This window comes from Lithobates pipiens, unplaced genomic scaffold (assembly GCF_037356315.1).
Source record: "Lithobates pipiens isolate NorthernLeopardFrog02 unplaced genomic scaffold, aLitPip1_a1.2 Scaffold_18, whole genome shotgun sequence".
In the NCBI taxonomy this organism is placed as follows: domain Eukaryota; kingdom Metazoa; phylum Chordata; class Amphibia; order Anura; family Ranidae; genus Lithobates; species Lithobates pipiens.
The window spans coordinates 283,846,309-283,868,778 of record NW_027507758.1 but is presented as its reverse complement, the minus strand read 5'-3'; the positions used below and the strand labels follow the sequence as shown (position 1 = coordinate 283,868,778).

Below are 22,470 nucleotides of genomic sequence, written 5' to 3'. Positions count from 1 at the left end.
CCATTCAGAATTAAGGCATCTGCTGCAAACCATGTGTTAGTGTGTGTTTACCAAGTGTTGTATATATAGAAAATATTTTTGGGCTGGGTGTACATTTAAAATATAGGAGACAGCTCTCTAACTGTCTGAATATATGAAAAAAAAAAAAAAAAACCTCCATGTTGGTCCATCCCCCGATGATGCTTATTGGGAGTGAAAAGCATTGGGTGGGGCTTGGCCTGTGATGTCATCATGCCCTCAGACTCTGAGAAGTGTGCCACTCTTTGCTTGTGCTTTCTCCGTATCTGCTTGTAAGTACCTCTCCAGTGTACAATAAAGTGATTCATCTCGCGGTATTACACTATGTTGGCTGCTTTCAGTTTCTTTTTAGGATGATTTTACCCGGTATGCCATGCTTTTAACTTTTGATGTACCCCATTCGGAACATTGGTGGTTATTACTAACTAGAGGAGGCAGTCTCCCAAGGGATTCATCCACATTGAGCATCTTGAGCACCATATTGATCTATTTTTATTTTTTATTTATTTATTATTTAATACTTTTGAACAGGGGAGATTAATGTGATCTGATTAGTGGCATGGACTTTTGGCCACAACACTCATTGATTATTCAGACATTACACTTTCTTATTTTTATTGAAAAGCACAAATTATTGGTCACATAAGCACTGTTATTTACGGTATATGTTTAATATTAATTCTCTAGCGAGAAATGGGTGGCCTCACAAAATAATGTAATTTAGGCAATAACAAATACAAAATACACACAAGAATCTATATGTGTACCGAGATAGTCCAAGTGCTCCTTTCTCTTGATGGGTCTTGGTGGGGGACCAGACTCCCAAACCTCTATTCTAATTCTCTAGCGATTTTTTTTTTACTTATCTATTTTTTTTTATATTTCTGCATTTGCTTTGTATATGCACTTTTGAAGGATGTTCTTTGTGTTCAGGACTGTCCTGATTATCAGTGCAGTCCCAAGAGTGCCCAGCAGTTCTATCAATCAGTGCCCACCAGTGCTGCCAATCAATGCCCACCAGTGCTGCCAATCATTGACCATCAGTGCTGCCCATCAGTGTCACCTATCAGTGCTGCCTATCAGTGCCATCTATCAGTGCCCATCATTGTTGTCTATCAGTGCCATCTATCAGTGCCCATCAGTGCCACCTATCAAAGCAGCCTCATCAGTGCCTCCTCATCAGTGCCACTCATCAGTGCCACCAATCAGTACCATCATTGCCACCTCATCAGTACCCATCAGTGCCCGTAGGTGCAGCCTATAAGTGCCCAACAGTGTAGCCTCATCAGCGTACATAAGTAAAGGAAAAATTTTAAAAATGTTATAACAAATTATGTTTTTGTTTTTTTTCAATATTTTCAGTCTTTTTTCCTTTGTTTAGCAACAAATAAAAAACCCTGTGGTGATCAAATACCACCAAAAGAAAGCTCTATTTGTATGAAAAAAATTATAACAATTTTGTTTGGGTACAGTATTGCATGATCGCGCAATTGTCATAAAATGTGACAGCGCTGAAACCTGAAAATTGCCTGGACAGGAAGAAGGGGTTAAAGGTACCCAGTAGGCAAGTGTTTAATGCACATTATGATGCCAACTATCTATGCAATTGTGAAAGCGCACCTTTCTGCTTAGAACTTTCACCACGTTTTACCATAAAGAATAGATATGAAGACAACACTCAAGGCAAAGTAAAGTGTATTTTCAGTGAGCATATATTGTGATTCAAGGAAAGCTTGAATCAGCTCAGAAGAGCGTCAAATTCAACTGTAAACAAAATGTAGACTAGCCACTATTGTCTTAGTTAATGAACCCCTATTAGGTATAGAGACCATTTACTAAGCAAAGTGAATGTTGATATAGCTTAGTAAGTAAGGCAATGTTTGCAGCGGGTGATTAAAATGAACACAGCTTGACCTTTTTTGCTAAACTAAGTGAACATTCACTTTGCAGAAATGAATGTTCACTACTGCATTAGTAAATCAACCCCATAGAATTGAATTGTGTTGCTAAAATACAAGAGGCTTGCATGTCTAATGAGCAAATATGGCTGCCTCATGTATATACATCATTACAAAGTATACAAAAAAAACAAGGTTTTTATTACAATACTACAGCCGTGTTCAAAAGTTTTGAGAATGACACAAATATACATTTTTTGGTCTCCTGCTTCAGTGTTTTTAGATCTTTTTGTCCGATGTTACTATGTTATACTGAAGTATAATTACAAGCATTTCATAAGTATCAAAGGCTTTTATTGACAATATATATAAAGTTTATGCAAAGAGTCAATATTTTCAGTGTTGACCCTTCTTTTTCAAGACTTCTGTAATTCGCCCTGGCATGCTATTAATCAACGTCTGGGCCACATCCTGACTTATGGTAGCCCATTCTTGCATAATCAATGCTTGGAGTTGTCAGAATTTGTGGAGTTCTTTTTGTTCACCCGCCTCTTGAGGATTTATCACAAGGTCTCAATGGGATTAAGGTCTGGGAAGTTTCCTGGCGATGGACCCAAAATGTTGATGTTTTGTTCCTCAAGCCACTTAGTTGTCTTATGGCAAGGTGCTCGATCATGTTGGAAAAGGCATTGTTCGTCACTAAACTGTTCTTAGATGGTTGGGAGCAGTTGTTCTTGGAGGATGTTTTTGTACCACTCATTATTCATGGCTGTATTCTTAGGCAAATTTGTGAGTGAGCCCACTGTAATGAAACGTCCCACATTCTGCTTGAGTGCTTTCGTCATATACCGTTTCCTCCAGTCTGAATATAGATATCAGATATTCCAAAGCGTTGACAACCAATAACTAGACAGTACTCGTTTCGGCTGCTGAATATCAAACTGTTTGTTAGAACACACAATAAAGACTTTTAAACATTTGAGTAGGCGGTTCCTACCTCCTGCTCATATTACTTTAGCAATACACCTGTAACCAGAAACCTAAATTAACATCAACTAATTAACTAATCATTTCCAGACTAGGTGACTCAGAGATATGACCTTTCAGGGCGGTCTTTATGTCTCTTAGCTGGGCCTGCTGTTGGGGAGAGGGGCCATTTGCCCGAGCTCCCTGAAGCTGTAGAGACACTGTAGGTGCTGGGCAGAGGCCAGCGGCACTCTGTCCTGTTGCCAGTGGTTCAGCTAGGAGTAGAATCTTAGAGTGATAGTAGGGGCGCTGAAAAATTATAAATATAAATGTCAATTTACAAATGTGAAAATTAGTAATCATAAAACACCTCAAGTGATAGTCACTATCACCATGAATTAAAAAACAAATATTGACAACAAAATGAATAATAATATACAATATGAAAAATAAAGTCCCACTTAGATACTAGAAAAACAAAAATATCCACAGTCCAAGACAGTGATTCATTCAGTGGAAAACTCCATCTAAATCCATATGCCAGAAGGTGGCTGAAATCTTCTACAAAGTTGTGACACGTCCCTTCACCAAACTTTTTTTGGACACAGAAAAACACCCCAACTGTGAAGATAAAGTTGTCTTCTTAGCAGATGTTGTTGACTACTTTACTTAAAAAGATAGTCAAATAGGCTTATGCAGGTGAATTCCCTGCTCACATGGAATATGCTGGACCTCTTATGGAAAAAACCTTCTCCTCATAGATTCAGACAGGTCATAAAAAAAGGAGAGCAAACAGAATCCATAGTGTGACACCGTTTAATAATAAAATAAATTAAAAAACATAAGGCCAAATGGCTGCTTACATATGCCGGTGCCCGACCTGGCACTGGGGCTGCTCGCTTAAAACAATCGTTTCGTAATGGATGCGTAGTTCCTCGTTGTGTAGGGCGTGCGTTCCACCAAGAAACAGCCGATAACCAAAAACGCCCGGAACTGTACGTGTACGAACGTGACTAGGTACCGCCTCGACGTGATCCATTACGAAACGATTGTTTTAAGCGAGCAGCCCCAGTGCCAGGTCGGGCACCGGCATATGTAAGCAGCCATTTGGCCTTATGTTTTTTAATTTATTTTATTATTAAACGGTGTCACACTATGGATTCTGTTTGCTCTCCTTTTTTTATGACCTGTCTGAATCTATGAGGAGAAGGTTTTTTCCATAAGAGGTCCAGCATATTCCATGTGAGCAGGGAATTCACCTGCATAAGCCTATTTGACTATCTTTTTAAGTAAAGTAGTCAACAGCATCTGGTAAGAAGACAACTTTATCTTCACAGTTGGGGTGTTTTTCTGTGTCCAAAAAAAGTTTGGTGAAGGGACGTGTTACAACTTTGTAGAAGATTTCAGCCGCCTTCTGGCATATGGATTTAGATGGAGTTTTCCACTGAATGAATCACTGTCTTGGACTGTGGATATTTTTGTTTTTTCTAGTATCTAAGTGGGACTTTATTTTTCATATTGTATATTATTATTCATTTTGTTGTCAATATTTGTTTTTTAATTCATAGTGATAGTGACTATCACTTGAGGTGTTTTATGATTACTAATTTTCACATTTGTAAATTGACGTTTATATTTATAATTTTTCAGCGCCCCTACTATCACTCTATTTTCAGCACTACAAGTTTTTTTCTTGTTTCTAGGGAGCAGCTATTAGTGTTTTCACTTGGTATATTTGATTCACTGATTATTATTTTATTCCTTTTTTTCACATTTTTATAAGTGGCGCGGAGTTTACTAGCTGTTGTTTTTCAGCCATATTTTCACAGGAGTAGAATCTTCACTACATCAGCTTGTTGCTGGGCAGGAAGGCTCCCTGGAACTGCACAGTTGTTGCCAGTGCTGGGCAGAGGCTGGTAGCACTCTACCCTGTTGCCAGCACTTCTGCTGGGTTGCTATTAGTGGAGACCACAGGTCCACCCACTGACACCAGCTCAAGCAGCAGTTGTGAGGTGCTGATTGCATTCTCCCCCTGGATCCTGATCTGCTGTTTGGGAGTGATCACCACCTCCTCATCCTGGGCCTCCAGAATTGCTGCTGGTGTGGGACAGAGGTCTTGGACCCTCTGTCTGGTTGCCAGCACTTCAGCTGGAGACATTTCTTGTAACTCCACAGATGCTGATGGCAGGAAATCCCATGTCCCTGTTGTGGGAGGAAGGCAGGCTGCCTCTTTTCTCAGGAAGCCTGAAGCTGCTGTTGATGCTGGGCAGAGATCAGTAATGTTCTGCCCCGATGCCAGCTGTTCCACTGGGAAGTAAACTGAAAAGTCGGTGGCCTTGCACAACTCCTCTAGGGTCACTGAGTGTAGTAGACAGAGGTCAGTACCATTATGCCTGGATGCACGCTCTTCTGCTATAGGCTCATTGGGTTGTTCCTCCTCAACAGACAAGTCTATTAAATCCCCAGTCTCTGGAACTGGTGTCATGGGATAGAAGTTCACCATCTCCTTTCTCTGAAACCCAGGAGTTGTTACTGCCGGTGCTGGGCAGAGGCTAGCAGAGCTCAGCCCTGTTGTTAGCACTTCATTTTTGGGATGGCCATCCCCTGAGTTTACACCGTGGATTCTCTGGCATGCTGCTGAACGTGTTCTAGCAGTTCCCTGTATTCCCTTTCCAGATGCTGTTCCTTCCTTAGCAAAAATTCCAGGTCCAGTTTAAGCTCCGAGACCCCTACAAGAGTGAGCATAGCCTCTCTGTATAGCCTCTCTCTATTCTTGCAGGTCCTCAAGGGTAGGTTCGCCAAACACAAAAACATTTATAAGGCTCTCCCACAGCAATCCAGGGCCACCAAAGTCTTCTCCCTCTGGAGAGCATTCTTTTGTCCCCCCTAAATATCTCTGCTCTGCGTGCCATTGTAGAACCCAATATAGATCATCCAACTCTACCTGCTGGACCAGCCTGTCCAACTCAGTCACCCTTTGCTCATGGGGCCGCTCTCCCAGGAATGCCATCCTCAAACTAAAATTGAATATGTTTAGTTAAATAATGCATTATTTCAGCATTTTTCTAGAATTTCAAAACTCACTATACACCGTGCTGGATGGTGGTCGTCTGAGGGATGGCCTGTAATGCACAGTGCCCTAAATGCCTCTGCCAGTGGTCAGAGGAGCTCTGTAATGCTGCACAGTGCTGTATGGAAGTCACCCAAGGGATGGCCCATAATTCACAGTGCCCTGGATGCCACAAGGGGTCAGAGGAGGCCTATAATGCTGCACAGTGCTGGATGGTGATCTGAGGGGTTGCCTCAGGCCTGCTGTGATTAAAATGTACTACAAACTCACAGTCTGCCCTGCTCTCTGCTCTAGATGTGGGTGCCTGGCTGGCGGTCGTCTCGTGAGTGGGAACTCAGGAGTGGGACAGTCTCATCGGGACTCAGGAGGCTTGGCAGTTTATACTGCATACTGCACTGTACTGCTCTGATCCCTGGCACTCACAGTGCACACAATCACTTTTTTGCTGCGGAAGAAGGCAGAGCACCAGGAAAACCAGAAGTTAGTTCACAAGGATAAAAGTCCCTCCTTGTCATTTTTGTCCCGTTTTCATTCGTTAGCAAAAGCAGATTTGATCAGTGGATGAAAATGTGTTGTACTTTTCATTTAGTTTTCGTCACTATAAAAATGGCGCTGACAAATAAAATTTTTGTTGAAAAAATGAACACTGCCTGGCGCTTGCTGGGCTTTCTTGAAGCGTTCTTCACAACTATTGAACCTTTCTCCTTGAAGCTCTGGATGATCCAATAAATGGTTGATTTAGGTGAAATATTAGTAGCAGCAATATCCTTGCCTGTAAATCCTTTTTGTGCAAAGCAATGACTGCACTTGTTTCCTTGCAGGTAACCATGGATAACAGAGAAAAAAACAATGATTTCAAGCACCACCCTCCATAAAGCTTCCAGTCTGTTATTCTAACTCAATCAGCATTATAGAATGATTTCCAGCCTTGTCCTCGTCAACACTGTCACCTGTGTTAGCGAAAGAATCACTGAACTGATGCTGAAATGCAGTGGAAATGTTTTTCTTTGGAATTAAGTTAATTTTCATGGCAAAGAGGGACTTTGCTATTGATTGCAATTCATCTGATCACTCTTCATAACATTGTGGAGTAGGGGGGCGTGTCTAGCCGTGAATGCGAGAGGACGTGTCTTTACCAAGATCCTTGCTGCTCTGGATAATCCGCCGCCATGCTCGCCCATGAAGCATCCTCTGCATTCCCTGCTTCACTGGGACACTCCGGGCAGGCCAGCGTCCTTGATCTGGCGGTGTCTGCCAAATTCGAGGAGGGGATTGTGAGAGCTGGTACACGGTGTAGTCCGCGCTACAGGCTCCCTGATGCCATCTTGAGGCCTACAGAGCCTCGGGCCTGTGCCGCTTCCTCCCTCTGCTATCGGAGCCTGGTCAGACTGCTTGAGATGCTCTGTGTGGAGGCCCCGCCACCCGCTGCAAGCGACATATGTACACCCCGAGCTAGATTATTAATAGTGGCTGCCAGTCTCTGGAGCGGTGAGTGTTCCTCATATTTTGGGTAAAGCGAGCTGTTTCCCACCCCACCTGGCAGCCAATAATTTGCCCTGTACACCGCTCTCTTATCCATGGACACCACAGAGGGCTGTGGGGGGGGATTTAAGGGACTGATCTGGGCGGTACTGAGCGGGGAGCTGTCTCTAGGAAAGGCTGCGGCTTCGGCCTACCTGTGGAGCCTGGCGGCCATCTTGCTCCTCCAGCTACACCTTACTTTTGCCCAGAACGGTCCCCCCTGGGAAAGCTGCTTCCCCTCCTCCACAGTTTAGTAACAACTAAGCCCTACTGCCCACCCCATACAGGAGAGGACTGCCTTTTACATACACATCAAGACACAGGGCCTACCTGCAGCAGTGGAGTGTGTGTGAATGAATCTAACTTTTTGCACTGTTCTACTATACACATGGCGTTGAGTGGATGTAATTAAGGAGACCTCCGCCCAGCATTCAGCGATCCAGTTCCAATTATGCCAGCGAAGACACCTAAGTCCCGCTCCACATCTAACAAGAGCTCAGGGAAGGGACCGGTGATTAACCCAGCAGCTACTAGCTCCATACAACACTTTCTGGCCACTGACAGATCTGACCACATGGCACATAGCGGACAGGCCAGGGTCGCAAGATGAAGCGCATCCCCCTCCTCGCTTGCTGCCTCCATCAGGGAGAGCTCTCCCACGTCCTCAGGCTGCTCGAACCTTATGGATGACCCCGGGTCCCCTACTGGCTCCGACATGTCATCCCTGGTGAGCGGTCTTAAAAAGGAATTGGCTGGGATGTTCCACGGACTGGAAAAATCCAAAAAAAGGAGATCACAGGAGTGAGAGCACATATGGCACACATTCTGGACAGGGTGGAAGACACGGAACATAGACAAGACTCCCACGCCACGGCCGTAAAGGAATTACAAGAGACTGTCACCCAACTTGCCTCCGCTCACCGTACTTCATTATACAAACTCGAAGACCTCGAGAACAGAAACCGCAGGAACAACCTACGTTTTAGAGGGCTGCTGGAGGCAACAGGCGACAACGACCTTGAACCATCGATCCGTGGCATTTTTAATACAATCTTGGGAAATCCTGTGACGGACCCGCTGCGATTTGACCGAGTCGTTCGTGCTCTACGGTCGCTCCCACACCCTCCGATTCCCCGAGGAGCTTGCTCAGTTAGACCTCAACCTACCACCGATGGAACTCCCGGGCTGGCAAGACCAGATGCCTCAGTTTACACCCATCCTGGATTCTAAGTGGCAAAAAAACCCTTCTAAGAAGAGGCGCACTTCCAATCCTGACTCAGCTCAAAAGCACGGCTAAGCAATACTCCTTCTGGGCCATGCTCGTTCTCTTGACTGCAGGCTATCAGAAACCCAGGGTATTTTTCGTTTATGATCACCTTCCTAGGGTGCCCACACAAACCTCCGCTATGACTGCCTTGCTGCAAAGCCCTCGGGTCATATTGGATGTGCCCTCTCTCTGGGTCCCTCTCAGACTGGTTGGGTATGCCTGCAAGTTATACCGTTTATTTTATACTGTTTATTTTGCAAGACAATTGTTTATATGGTGTTGTTAACCCAATGTGTTTATCTCCCATTTACCGTTACTGGAACTAATTTCTTTTAACATCTGTTAGTTTCTAGCTGAATGCTGGCGGAACATTATGCTCCTATGTACCTCTCACAAGGTGCACCCCCTACCCCCCTCCTTATGGGGTTGGTGGGAGTGGGTTGCCCCCAGGTTGCATCACCTGATCTCCCCTCGGAGCTCTGGGCTGCTGCCGGCTTTCTCTCTCCCCACAGGGACCACCGCAGAATTCTGCGCGACATACTACGATTCCTCATGAGTGTTTTGTTGGACGATTATATCCTCCACACAAACTTGTTCTTCTTAACCTATCCTTTCTTACCCACCCTCTCTTTCCACCCCCCCGCCCCCACCCCCCCAGTTGGCATGCATGGAAAAATGTACTTAAGGGTTACTTGCCGCTGACATAATGGCCACACTCACGATTACTTCATATAATGTAAGGGGCTTGAATGTAGCAGCAAAACGTCACCAGGTTACACTGGAGTTGCGGAAATTAGCCTGCTCTATTGCTTTCCTTCAGGAAACGCATTTAACACACACAACGTCAGTCAAATTCACCTCACTCCAATTTCCTCAGTGGCACTATAGCTTGTCTGACACTAATAAAGCTAAAGGAGTGGCCATAGACTTTAGCGGCAAGGTTCCCTTTCGTCTTTCAGAGATGCAAACGGACGATCATGGGCGTTATCTTTTTCTAAAGGGCTTTCTTGGCAACACCCAGTGCACTTTAGCTAACATTTATTGCCAAAATCACAATTAACCCACCTTCTTCTCCCAGATTCTCTCCAAACTGTCACACTTTGCCAAGGGGGTAACCATACTGGCGGGAGACATAAATATGCCCCTAGATCCCATTTTGGACACCTCCCAAGGCCGCTCTAGTATTTTGTTTAAGCGTCTGACGCTCATTAAAAAAAACTCTTAGACCTCCAATTACATGACGTCTGGCGTATATAACATCCTAAAGAAAAAGATTTCTCACATTTCTCTAAAATGCATCAATCATACTCATGAATAGATAATATCTTTCTTGAACACCACCACCTCCCACTCTTACATTCTGCTCACATAGGCACCGCCACCATATCCGATCATGCACCTGTGTCGATACGCATGGCCATGCCCACTTTGACTCACCGCTCTAATAGTTGGAAACTTAATGACTCTCTTCTTTCTGATCAAACAGAGGTCTCCATGTTGTCCTCTCATTTAACACAATATTTCAAAGAAAACACATCCTCCGTTATTTCCTCCTCCATTGTATGGGAAGCCCACAAAGCTACCAGGAGAGGCTGGTCTATCAAATTAGGAGCGAGGAAAAAAGGGAGCATAGTCAGCAAATCGAGCAGGTGCTACACCAAATAGCAGTTCTAGACAAACAACATAAGCTTTCTCTACACTCAACTCACCTTAAGGCCCTCACTTTGAAGCGCACAGAACTAAAAACCCTGCTAGACCTTGACACTAAAAGGAAATTCCAACGCTTCTCACAGACACTATACGAGTGGGGAAATAAACCTAGCAGGCAACTGGTGAGATCCCTTAACGCAAAGCAGTCTAAATCCTTTATCCCCAAAATAAAACTCCCTAACGGCAATCTTGTACACACAACCCCACTCATAGCCAAAGCCTTCAGGGAGTATTACGCCGATCTATACAATGTGGCCCATGATTCGCCCTCTCTGACCTCTGAAGAGAGGCGCAACAGAATTCTCACCTACCTGAAAGAAGTGAACCTACATAGATTATCCGACTCCATTCTTAGAGACTTAGACTCAGAATTCTCTGTTGAGGAGTTTGAAACGGCTCTGAAGTCCTCCCCTCCAGGGAAAGCTCCCAGACCAGATGGATTGACTACTCTTTATTTTAAAATATTCAGTGACATCCTGCTCCCTCGGCTTACAGCATATGCTAACTCAATCTCCCATACCTTGGGACTTCGCCCAGAATCTCTCGCAGACCACATTACAATCATCCCCAAGCCGGGAAAAGATCCCGCCCAGTGCAGCAGCTACAGACCGATTTCCCTGCTAAATGTTGATATTAAATTGTATTCCAAAGTCATGGCCAATCGCTTACTCCCCTTGATACCTAGCTGGGTCTCACCTGACCAGACAGGTTTCATACCTCACAGAGAAGCCAAAGATAATTCCCTTCGAGCAATATCCTTTATTCAGCATGTGCGGAAGTACGCCCAACCCACCCTACTCTTATCCACTGATGCTGAAAAAGCATTTGATAGGGTGGACTGGGACTTTCTCTAATTGACCCTGCAGCACTTCGGTCTGGGCCCTCGGATGTTTCATCGTATCTCTTCCCTTTATACTAACCCCACAGCACAACTCCGTATAAACGGCACTCTCAGTGACCCATTCACACTCTTTAACAGGACCAGGCAGGGCTGCCCCCTGTCTCCTCTCCTGTTCGCAATCACCCTAGAACCTTTTTTGGCAACAATTAGACATAACATAAACATCCACAACATCCAAGTAGATAACACAACACACAAATACGTGGCATATGCGGACGACATTTTATTCTTTATACAACAACCACGTACCTAACTTTATGTCCACTTTTTCTACTTATCAAACGTTGTTCAACTTCAAAATCAATCTCTCCAAGTCAGAAATTTTAAACATCAACCTCCCTGAACGGGAAGAGAGGCTATTGGGGCTGCTGAAATATCTGGGAATTCATCTCACACCCAACATTCACTCCCTCTTCAAATTTAACTACATACCCTCAATAAATAATGTCAGAGATGATTTAAGGAAATTGAACAATCTTTCACATTCCTGGCTAGGTAAAGTAAATATTGTTAAAATGAACATTCTTCCTCGAATCTTATTTTTCTTTCAAATGATCCCACTGGGTGTCCCAATAGGGTTCTTTACCACACTACAATCTATGATCTCCCATTTAATTTGGCGGAACAGTCACCCCAGAGTGTCTAGAGACATTGTGGCTTGCATGTGGATTTTCTGAACATAAGTGGATTTTTTTGAACTAAAGTGGAGAGTTAATAACCAGGAGTTGTGCTTTAACTGCTTCTGCTTGACTGCTTCTGCTTGCAAGTGTTGTTTTTGGGGGTGTTTTATTTTCTCCCCCTCCTTTATTTGATACATTTGCTAGCAGTTTTTAAAAGACCTTTTTTGCTGACACTTTTTAAACAGCATTTTTTTTTCTCCCTTCCTTCTTCCTCCCAAATTAGGGGAGGGGTTAATTGTTCACAGGTGTATAAAGGTAGTTATATAAACTCCCCCTTGAGCTTGCTCCCTGATTGTGGCTTGCATGTGGATTTTCTGAACATAAGTGGATTTTTTTGAACTAAAGTGGAGAGTTAATAACCAGGAGTTGAAAACAGGAGTTAAGACAGGAGTCTCTAACCTCTATCCTACATCCATCCTCCCCTCCATTTTAAAGATCCCACTGCAAGGGGCAACCAGACAGCTTTCCAGAAATGTCAGGCTGACAGCAAGCCAGATTCACCGGATCAGAGTGTTTTAAGGGGACAACCGCAGCCAGGTAAGCTCGCACCTCCACTCCCCCCCCCCCCCCAGTGATTGTTCCAGGGACTCTGTCCGACCGCCTACGGGGATCAGGAAGGAATTTTTGCCCCACTGGTGCATTTGGCTGCTACTGTCAGGGGGTTTTTTGCCTTCCTCTGGAACAACCATAGGTTAGCCTACCCCCTACCTCCGGCCTCCTTTCCATTTTTTACGCTATCCTAGGACGACTATTCCAGATCACAGCCAGACTTCTTTTCTAAGCGGAGACCTCCACCTTAAGTAAAGGCAGCTGGAACAGCCAGCAACCGAATACAACAACTCCTTCCGCATCCATATAGGCATCCCCTGATCAACTTGCGCGCTAATAGCCTCAAGCACGGCGGCAAGTCTGATACCTAGCCCCACCTCAGGATCAATACCCTGATCAGGATCATAATCTTAGGCCCATAGTACCATCAACAGCATCCACAAACCATGTGCTACTTCAAATACTCAGCTGAAGTTCTGCACAGACTAAGGAACATCAACACCACATTGCCATCTTCCATACAAAAAATACTTCAAAGAGAACAACTATTAAAAACCGGACGACAAGCAGCTCCCAACCACAGGAAGACATCTACTCGACCACTACAATTAGATTGCGCCTTGATTAACGCCAGGTCTGCAGTCAAACATAGACTGGAAGTACACGACTTCATCATCGAGAACAATGTAGACTGCCTCTTCATCACCGAAAGCTGGTTAACCTCTGACTGCAACACCATCCTCACCGAATTGGTGCCGGAAAACTACAGGATCCTAACCGAACACCGGATAGGGAAAAAAGGAGGAGGCCTAGCAGTGATCTTTAAAGGTCACCTGGATCTCACTAAACCATCATCTCAGAACCCAGTGTCTTTTATGGAAACCCTGACGCTACATTTTCAACCAACACCCCATGACACCACTCATATACTACTGTGCTACAGACCACCGGGACCAAAGTCCAATCTTCTTTCACCTCTCACGGAATCCTTTGCAATGCACACCCTAAAATTCAAAAATTTCCTGGCACTCGGAGATTTCAACCTTTGGGCAAACGAGCCTAAAGACCCCATCGCGACTGCCTGCATCAATCAACTAGAAGAACTGGGTCTACAGCAACTGATAAAGACTCCCACACATGGGTCAGGACACACCCTGGACCTCATTTTCAAACAGAACATCGACGTCAACATACTCGACAACATAACTCTGCCATGGACGGATCATCACGCCATCAAATTCAAAATCACTACCAACATCACCAACGCAAAACGGAAACCTGTAACAACGCACTGGACCAGATCGCATAAAAAACTGTACTCCGAAGCCTTCAAAACCACTCTGTCCAAAAAAATATCTACAATAACCTTAAACCACTCTACGGAGGAAACACTCAACTCCCTGAACAAGGCATTACTGCAATCAGCAGACTCGGTAGCACCAAAACGCAGGGCTCTCATCAGGAAGAAAAATGCTGGATGGTTTAATAGCTCCCTCTCCGTACTAAAGCAAGAACGCAGAAGAGCTGAAAGAACATGGAGAAGAAATCCCACCGAGGAAAACCTATTTAACTACAAAGGTCTGACAGAGAATTATCGGAAAGCAATCTTCAAAGCCAAACAGGACCACTTCTCATATACAATCTCAACGGCCGCAAACCAACCACGGGAACTGTTTAAACTGGTTAATCAATCAATGAATCCGGTGTGCCTAGAACCCCCAGAAAGCGAATCCCAGGATTACTGTGACAAACTGTCGGATTTTTTCATCGATAAAGTCAAAACCATCAGGGAAACAATTTGTCAAAAGAAAACATCCAACCTCAGCCAGCAAATACATAAAGAGGATGTCCGCACCAACATACCGCAACCGCCAAAATTTTCACTATCCCCAATTACTGTAGACACCGCAAAAAACATCATTAATAAACTGCGTGACAGTACCTCACCTATTGACATCATCCCCACAAAACTACTGAAAGAATGCTCCGACATCGTGGCTCCAACCATAACCCACCTCATAAACCGATCATTCCACGAAGGGATTGTTCCCAGCATCCTCAAACAAGGCATCGTCAAACCTCTACTCAAGAAACCAAACCTGGACCCTCAGGATCCAAACAACCGTAGGCCAATTACAAGCCTCAACACCATTTCTAAGATCATGGAGAAAGCTGTAGTACATCAGCTACAACTTCACCTGGATACTCACAAACTCCTGGACCCGCTGCAATCAGGCTTCCGCCCGGGTCATGGAACAGAAACAGCTCTCCTCAAGATTTGGGATGACGCCCTCGAAGCGGCAGATGACGGAGAGCCGTGTCTCCTCGTACTGCTAGACCTAAGTGCAGCGTTTGATACAGTAGATCACAATACTCTACTCGTCCGCCTCACAGAAGTAGCCGGAGTCCAAGACATAGATCTCCAATGGTTCGCGTCCCTCCTAGGAAATCGGTCACAGACAGTGAAACTAGGAAAATTCCTCTCCGAAACTCGGGCAGTCACCTGCGGAGTCCCTCAAGGCTCTCCGTTGTCACCCGTTCTCTTCAACATTTACATTCGCCCACTCCTTCAAATCATCAGATGCTCAGATCTCTGCTTCCACTCTTACGCTGACGACACGCAACTTTATTTCCGGATCAATGGAAAAAAAGATCACCAACAACAACTTGAAAACTGCCTCAAATCAATAGAGGACTGGATGACCACCAACTCCCTCCAGCTGAACCAATCAAAGACAGAGCTTCTTATCTTACACCCAAATCATAAGCCCGCAACCAAAACCTCCTGGTCTCCACCAACCGTCTTTGGGCAGACTATCTCCCCAAAGACCAAAGCGAAGAGTCTCGGGGTTATTTTAGACGCACAAATGTCAATGGATGCGCAAATAGGAGCAGTAGTCAGTCGATCTCACCATCTGCTGCGCATGCTTCGCAGACTCATCCCTTTTATCCCAAAGAATGACAAAGCAGTGGTAGTTGGAACAATCATTAATTCACGACTGGACTACGCAAACTCGCTTTACATAGGATTACCACAATATCAACTTGCGCGATTACAACTGATCCAAAACACAGCGGCAAGGCTGATAACAGGAAAAAAACCCTGGGAATCCATTTCTCCTTCACTGAGGAGCTTACATTGGCTAACCGTAAAAAATCGGATCACGTTCAAGACCCTTTGCCTCACCCACAAATGCGTGCATGGAGAAGCTCCGCAATACCTAATGGAGAAAATAAATCATTACACACCAAACCGCAGTCTTCGATCAGCCAACAAAAACCTCCTCCTCGTGCCCAAAGCCCGGTATAAATCCAAGGGGGATCGGAGATTCGCTGTCCAAGGGCCTCGGCTATGGAATGCTCTACCAATCAACATCCGCCTGGAAGAAAATCACCTGGCTTTTAGGAAAAAACTCAAGACCTTCCTCTTTTAGCAAGATGATCAAAGCTCGCCACAGCGCCTAGAGGCGATTCAGTTCGCATTGTGCGCTATATAAGTATTTCATTCATTCATTCATTCATTCATACTTTTTTGCTCCAAGGACTCGGGGGGACTGGCCTTCCCGAACTTCAAAGCTTATTATTATGCTGTAACATTATCTAGAATAGCCTATTGGAAATACGCTGTTACCTCCAAACTATGGGTTCACTTAGAACACTCCCTAAGCAGTGTTGATCTCACTGTTACCCCTTGTATACCCTGCTCACATAGACACCTTGCTGAAACAACCACTTCCCTCACTACCTCCTCCTTGGATATGTGGGACTCTCTGCATAAGAAGCTTGGCTGGTCCTATGTCTCCCCCCTTCTACCGCTTCTTAACCATAATTATTTTTTACCAGGCTTACTAGACCCAGGCTTTAAGGCCTGGTCTCCGAAAGGCCCCCTTTTACTACATCATATCCTCCATGCTAATACTCTTAAGCCTCTACCTGACATCCTTAGACAAATGGAGGTACCTCCAACTACAACGCTTCCTCCGAACCCTACCTCAGCCCCTGAGGGGACTACAAGATCTTAACGGCATTGAAGACGTTTTCCACCCAAAATATCCACCCTTACATTGTATCTTAATCTTCTACAAAGCTCTTATTACACACCAGAATAATGCACTTCCATCATTTCTGCCCAAATGGGAATAGGATTTGACGTCATACCTTCCGAAGCCCCAGAAGGTCAAAATCTTGCGGTTAACCCACGTCATGTCTCTTGCTTCAAAAATGGCGGAGGTCAACTACAAACTACTCACCAGATGGCACTAAACTCCTTCAAAACTACACCAGATGTTCCCTGCCAATTCCCCGTTGTGTTGGAGGAATTGTGGGAACATAGCAACTCACGCGCATATCCGGTGGTCGTGTCCAATTATTCATCCCTTCTGGGCCAACATCATCCAGTTTATACAACAGATTACTGCCGTCAATCTTCCCAATGATCCGTGGATTATCCTCTCCCATGCTACCAAGGAACCCATCGGAACTTATAAACGCTCCCTTGTGCCCCACCTGCTCAACGCGGCTAAGGCTTTAATACCCACCCTTTGGGGACAACCCACGACCCCATCGGTGAAAAGTTGGCTACAGAAAATATCAGACGTCCACCTCATGGAAGACATTACTCACCGCAACAGGAATACTTCCCAACGACATACTCTCACTTGGTCTCCGTGGATAGTTTTCACATCCTCCCCTCGTTACAAGGAGCTCATAATGCAAACAATTTGAGGCTAATACTAGTCTCCTTGAACACTTCTTATTACTCCATTTACCTGTAGGCCGATTTCTCTGTGGTTAAAGCTCTACTCTGTCTTACATGACCCAATGGTTTCAGATTTCTCATTGTTATTAGGTTGCTATGCATGCCAACGTCCTTTCCCCCTCTATCCCCCTTTCCTTTCTTGTTTCCCCACCTCTCCCCATTTCTCTTCTTTCTTTTTTTTTGATAACTTCTATGCATTTTGAAGGTATTGAATGTTTATCTGGAAGCATATTCCTGCCTGATCAACATCTTACACACGTTTTAAGGTCCCCTCATGAGCATAGAATCCATCACTTTTTACTTTAGACCTCTCAATGTTATCAAATGCTCAGGAAAACTGTTCCACTCTACATGAAACATTGCATAGCTTCTGGTTATTGTTTGTTTTTTGTCTTTTTGTATTCCATTAAACATGTATTAAAAAAAAAAAAAACATTATGGAGTATATGTAAATTGCCAACATAAAAACTGAGGCAGCAGATTTTATGAAAATTAATATTTATGTAATTCTCAAAACTTTTGGCCACAATTGTACATATTAATATGATTATTCACATGAGGCTGATCCTTTTCATATATGTTTGTCTAAAAAAAGAAAAACTTGAATGCACCGTACATTCTCCTTAAAGTGGTGTTCCACAGGAAAAAAAAAATCATGAAAATTCCTAAAAAAAAGAAAAAAAAAAGATTTAGATTTTATTTTTAACTCACCTCTAAATGCCTGTTGCTAGGGGGTCCCTCGTAGTCTGCCTCCTTCAGTGCCTGGGCTGGTGACATCACTTTCCCTTGGCACAGGAAGGGCTCAGCTCTGCCCCCTCCCTCCTTTCAGTCATCTGGAGCACATGACAGGTCCCAGATGACTGCGCGGGAAATCACGGCGCTGCTTGCGCATGCGCAGTGGGTGCCCGGCTGTGAAGCCACAGCAGGGTGCCCACAGTTGCAATGGCAGCGCTGTCGAGCAGGGAGGGGGACGAGCGGGGCTTCGATCCCCCATATCGCTGGACCCTGGAACAAGTAAGTGTCCGATTATTAAAAGTCAGCAGCTGCAATATTTGTAGCTGCTGACTTATTTTATTTTTATTTTTTTATGGAAACTCCTCTTTAACTCATGGAATGAAATTTTCAGGCGGAGGTTAGAAAGTTCCAGTAAATCCACTAGTTGGGACATTGATAGATAGACCAGCTAGATAAATCTAGCTATTGTCTTTATGTAGATTATTTTTAGCTCTTTTGAGATGAAGTACAAATAGCAGAACCTTTTTTAGGAGATGTGATTGAACATGCTGAAAAAATGGCATGACAGCTGGCCTGGTGATAACATGTTATTGCAGGCTGGAGATAGCTTCCTTATATCAATCTGCTTATCAGCGGTTGTTTGTGGCAGTGCATGATAAAGACAGGTCTTGTGGGTGCACACACAAAAAGTGAACATATGCTGCAGGAAATGTATAGTATCTTTCAAATAAAGAAGCCATAAATTCTGCAAATTAAATATCAACCTCCTTTTTAAACTAACAATTGTGTAAATTGAAGTGATATGCAGTAAGAGCAATGTGAAATATTTGTGGGAAAGATAAGCAATGTTTAGTTTACAATATACTTTAGGTTAAATAGATTCAAGTGTTTTAAGGTAATAGGATTTAAGATGAGACTTAAGATGAGACCTATTTTAATTTGCTATATGACTAAAAAAGGATTATACTAATGGTGTTTATTTAACCCTTCAAAAAACATAGGTGACATCACTATCAGTTTCTTGAGGATTCTAGTAAATACATTTGAATTAAATTTTGAGGACACTGAGACTGATGCTTGCTAAAGTAAAATGATTAAAAGCGCAGAAATGGAAGACATGTGATAGCAGGCCCAAGGTTAAGACTACATTTACCATTAGGCATTAGGCTTGTACCTATGGGTAGCAAAGGCAAAAAAGTAGCTTTTTCCTCTACAGTTATCAACCACACATTTTTTCTCATTATAACTAAAACTCAAGTAATCTCGTAAGCTTGTTTACACAATATGGCTATATTATCAGTTAGTAAATATCAATATTGTTTTCATAGCTCTTTAAATAACCACTTCACTTCAGCTGTGGAAGATTTTACCTCCCATTTTGGCCATTTTTTGCTATTCGGCACTGCACTACTTTAACTGGTGATGCAACGCTGTAACCAAACAGAATTTATATACATTTTTTTTCACACAAATGGAGCTTTCTTTTTTTTAATATAAATTTTATATTTATTACGTTTTTCACGGAAATACAGGAAAAGAAAAACAGAAAGTAGATTGTGGAAGTCGCAATTATCAAAATTGTCATAAGTCAAATACAGACGATATAAAATTGGCCATACAATAATACATATACAAAAGTATAATAGAACTTCAAAAGAGTTCAGGAGGTGGAATGGAAGGAGGAGGGCGGGAGGGTGGACCAAGAGAGCAGGCCTAACAAACAGGCATCAATATATCACACAAAAAAGAATTTTTACTCTCTGGATCAACTATCCGTAAGGTTCTGAGAGTACCCAAACTGAAAGACCAAGGCACTCTGAGGCAACCTAACTTAAGGAAAAAAAGAAGGAGGGGGGGGCACCATGGGAAGATGATATAAACAGTTAGGAAGTCTAGGATGACAAGATTGGCAGGGTAACATGGAAGGATGCTGATCATATGGGGTGTAATAGTATTGCTCCTGGGTTAAGCTCAGAATTATCCCATAAATCCCACATTTTGGAAAACTGAGGAAGTGAGTCATAAATTACCACTGCAAGGTATTCCATTCTACGGATCTGCTCCAATATCTGTAAAACCTCCATGCTGACACAATCCTCCTCCTCTTCCTGTGTGATCAGCAGGCCAGCAGGAACACTCTCCGGATAAAGGGGGCCTTGAGAGGCAAGGAAGTCCTCCTCTTCCTGCTTCTGTTCTGCCTCAAGTGCCCTGTCCATTATTCCACGCAGCATGTGCTCCAACAGGTGGACAAGAGGGACAGTGTCACTGATGCATGCACTTTCACTGCTCACCATCCTTGTGGCCTCCTCAAATGGTGACAGGACAGTGTATGCATCCCTGATCATGGCTCACTGACGTGGGGAAAAAATTCAAGCTCCCCTGACCCTGTCCTGGTGCCGTAGTTGCACAGGTACTCATTGATGGCCCTCTGCTGCATGTGCAGCTGCTGAAGCACGGCCAATATTGAGTTCCACCTGGTGGGCATGTCACAGATTAGGCGGTTCTTGGGCAGGTTCAATTCCTTTTGGAGGTCAGCCAGCCGAGCACTGGCAATTATATGACCAGCAGAAATGCACACGGACTTTCCTGGCCTGCCTCAGGACATTCTGTAAGCCCGGGTACCTGCCCAAGAACTGCTGCACCACCAAGTTAAGGACGTGAGCCAAACAAAGGTGGCAGCCGGCTGCCGACATCGCTGGATCCTGGGACAGGTGAGTATCCATTTATTAAAAGTTAGCAGCTGCAGTATTTGTAGCTGCTGGCTTTTAATATTTTTTTTTCCAGTGAAATCCCTCTTTAAGATGTCTATCTTACCAAGGCTCCTGTACTTGTTTGAAACCCTGCCAGTCCCCATTCCAATGTCACAGCTAGGGATGAGCTTTGTGTTTGAGTCAAACCCATGTTCCCGTTTGACGACTTCCAAACGTTATGGGCCGTTCGAGCCAAATTCGAGTGGCGCCTCACGGCCCATAATTCACTGCGGCATTGCAGTGCATTGCTGGCTGATGATTGGTCAAGCATGCACTATGACCCGCATGCTTGGCCAATCAAAGCGGCATCTGTACAGCGAGCCATAATTGGCCAAAGCTACCCCAATTGCTGGTGTTCTTCTGATCCTATACCGCAGGCAGCTACAGTAATTATGTTGGAGATGTGCCTCCCCCTCCTCTCTCCTATCAGGCACCCGTGTGAATTCAGTGACCTCATCATCCGCTCCCTCCTCATCACTGGAGCAAACCTGGCAGTATGCTGCAGCTGGGGGAGCATGCCAGATTGCTGTCCTTCTTGGGCACCCCCTCTCTCTATGCTCATGTTACTGCCTCCCTATAGCTGGGTATCATAATCAGAGCCTTAACAATGCTGGGCATCCTCCTGGAGCATGTATCCTACACAGTACACTGACTGTAATTGATGCAGCTGCCTGTGGTATAGGCTCAGAAGAACACCAGCAATTTGGGTAGCTTTAAGTGCACACTGTGCAGAGTACACAGTACACCAACTGTAATTACTGCCGCTGCCTGCAGTATAGGATCAGAAGAACACCAGCAATTGGGGTAGCTTTATGTGCACACTGTGCAGAGTACACAGTACACCAACTGTAATTACTGCAGCTGCCTGCCTGTAGTATAGTATCAGAAGAACACCAGCAATTGGGATAGCTTTAAGTGCACATTGTGCAGAGTACACAGTACACCAACTGTAATGACTGCAACTGCCTGCGGTTTAGGATCAGAAGAACACCAGCAATTGGGGTAGCTTTATGTGCACACTTTGCAGAGTACACAGTACACCAACTGTAATTACTGCAGCTGCCTACCTGTGGTATAGAATCAGAAGAACACCAGCAATTGGGGTATCTTTAAGTGCACACTGTCCAGAGTACACAGTACACCAACTGTAATTACTGCAGCTGCCTGTGGTATAGGATCAGAAGAACACCAGCAATTTGGGTAGCTTTAAGTGTGCACTGTGCAGAGTACACAGTACACCAACTGTAATTACTGCAGCTGCCTGCAGTATAGGATCAGAAGAACACCAGCAATTGGGGTAGCTTTGGCCAATTATGGCTCGCTGTACAGATGGCACTTTGATTGGCCAATAGTGCATGTTTGGCCAATCATCAGACAGCAATGCACTGCAATGCCGCAGTGAATTATGGGCCATGAGGCGCCACTCGAATTTGGCACGAACGGCCCTTAACGTTTGGAATTCGCCAAACGGGCGAACAGACGATGTTCGAGTCAAACATGGGTTTGACTCGAACACGAAGCTCATCCCTAGTTGTGACATTGGAATGGGGACTGGCAGGGTTTCAAAAAGTACAGGAGCCTTGGTAAGATAGACATCTTAAAGAGGGATTTTACTGGAAAAAAAATTATTAAAAACCAGCAGCTAT

The 22,470-nt window shown here is 44.3% G+C and overlaps 1 protein-coding gene across 1 annotated transcript in view; it reads left to right on the top strand.

Annotated features, from left to right (window-relative positions):
* RFX6 (regulatory factor X6) overlaps positions 1–22,470 on the top strand; it is a 176,131-nt gene that overhangs the window by 44,550 nt on the left and 109,111 nt on the right. The gene's annotated exons all lie outside the window — the stretch shown is intronic.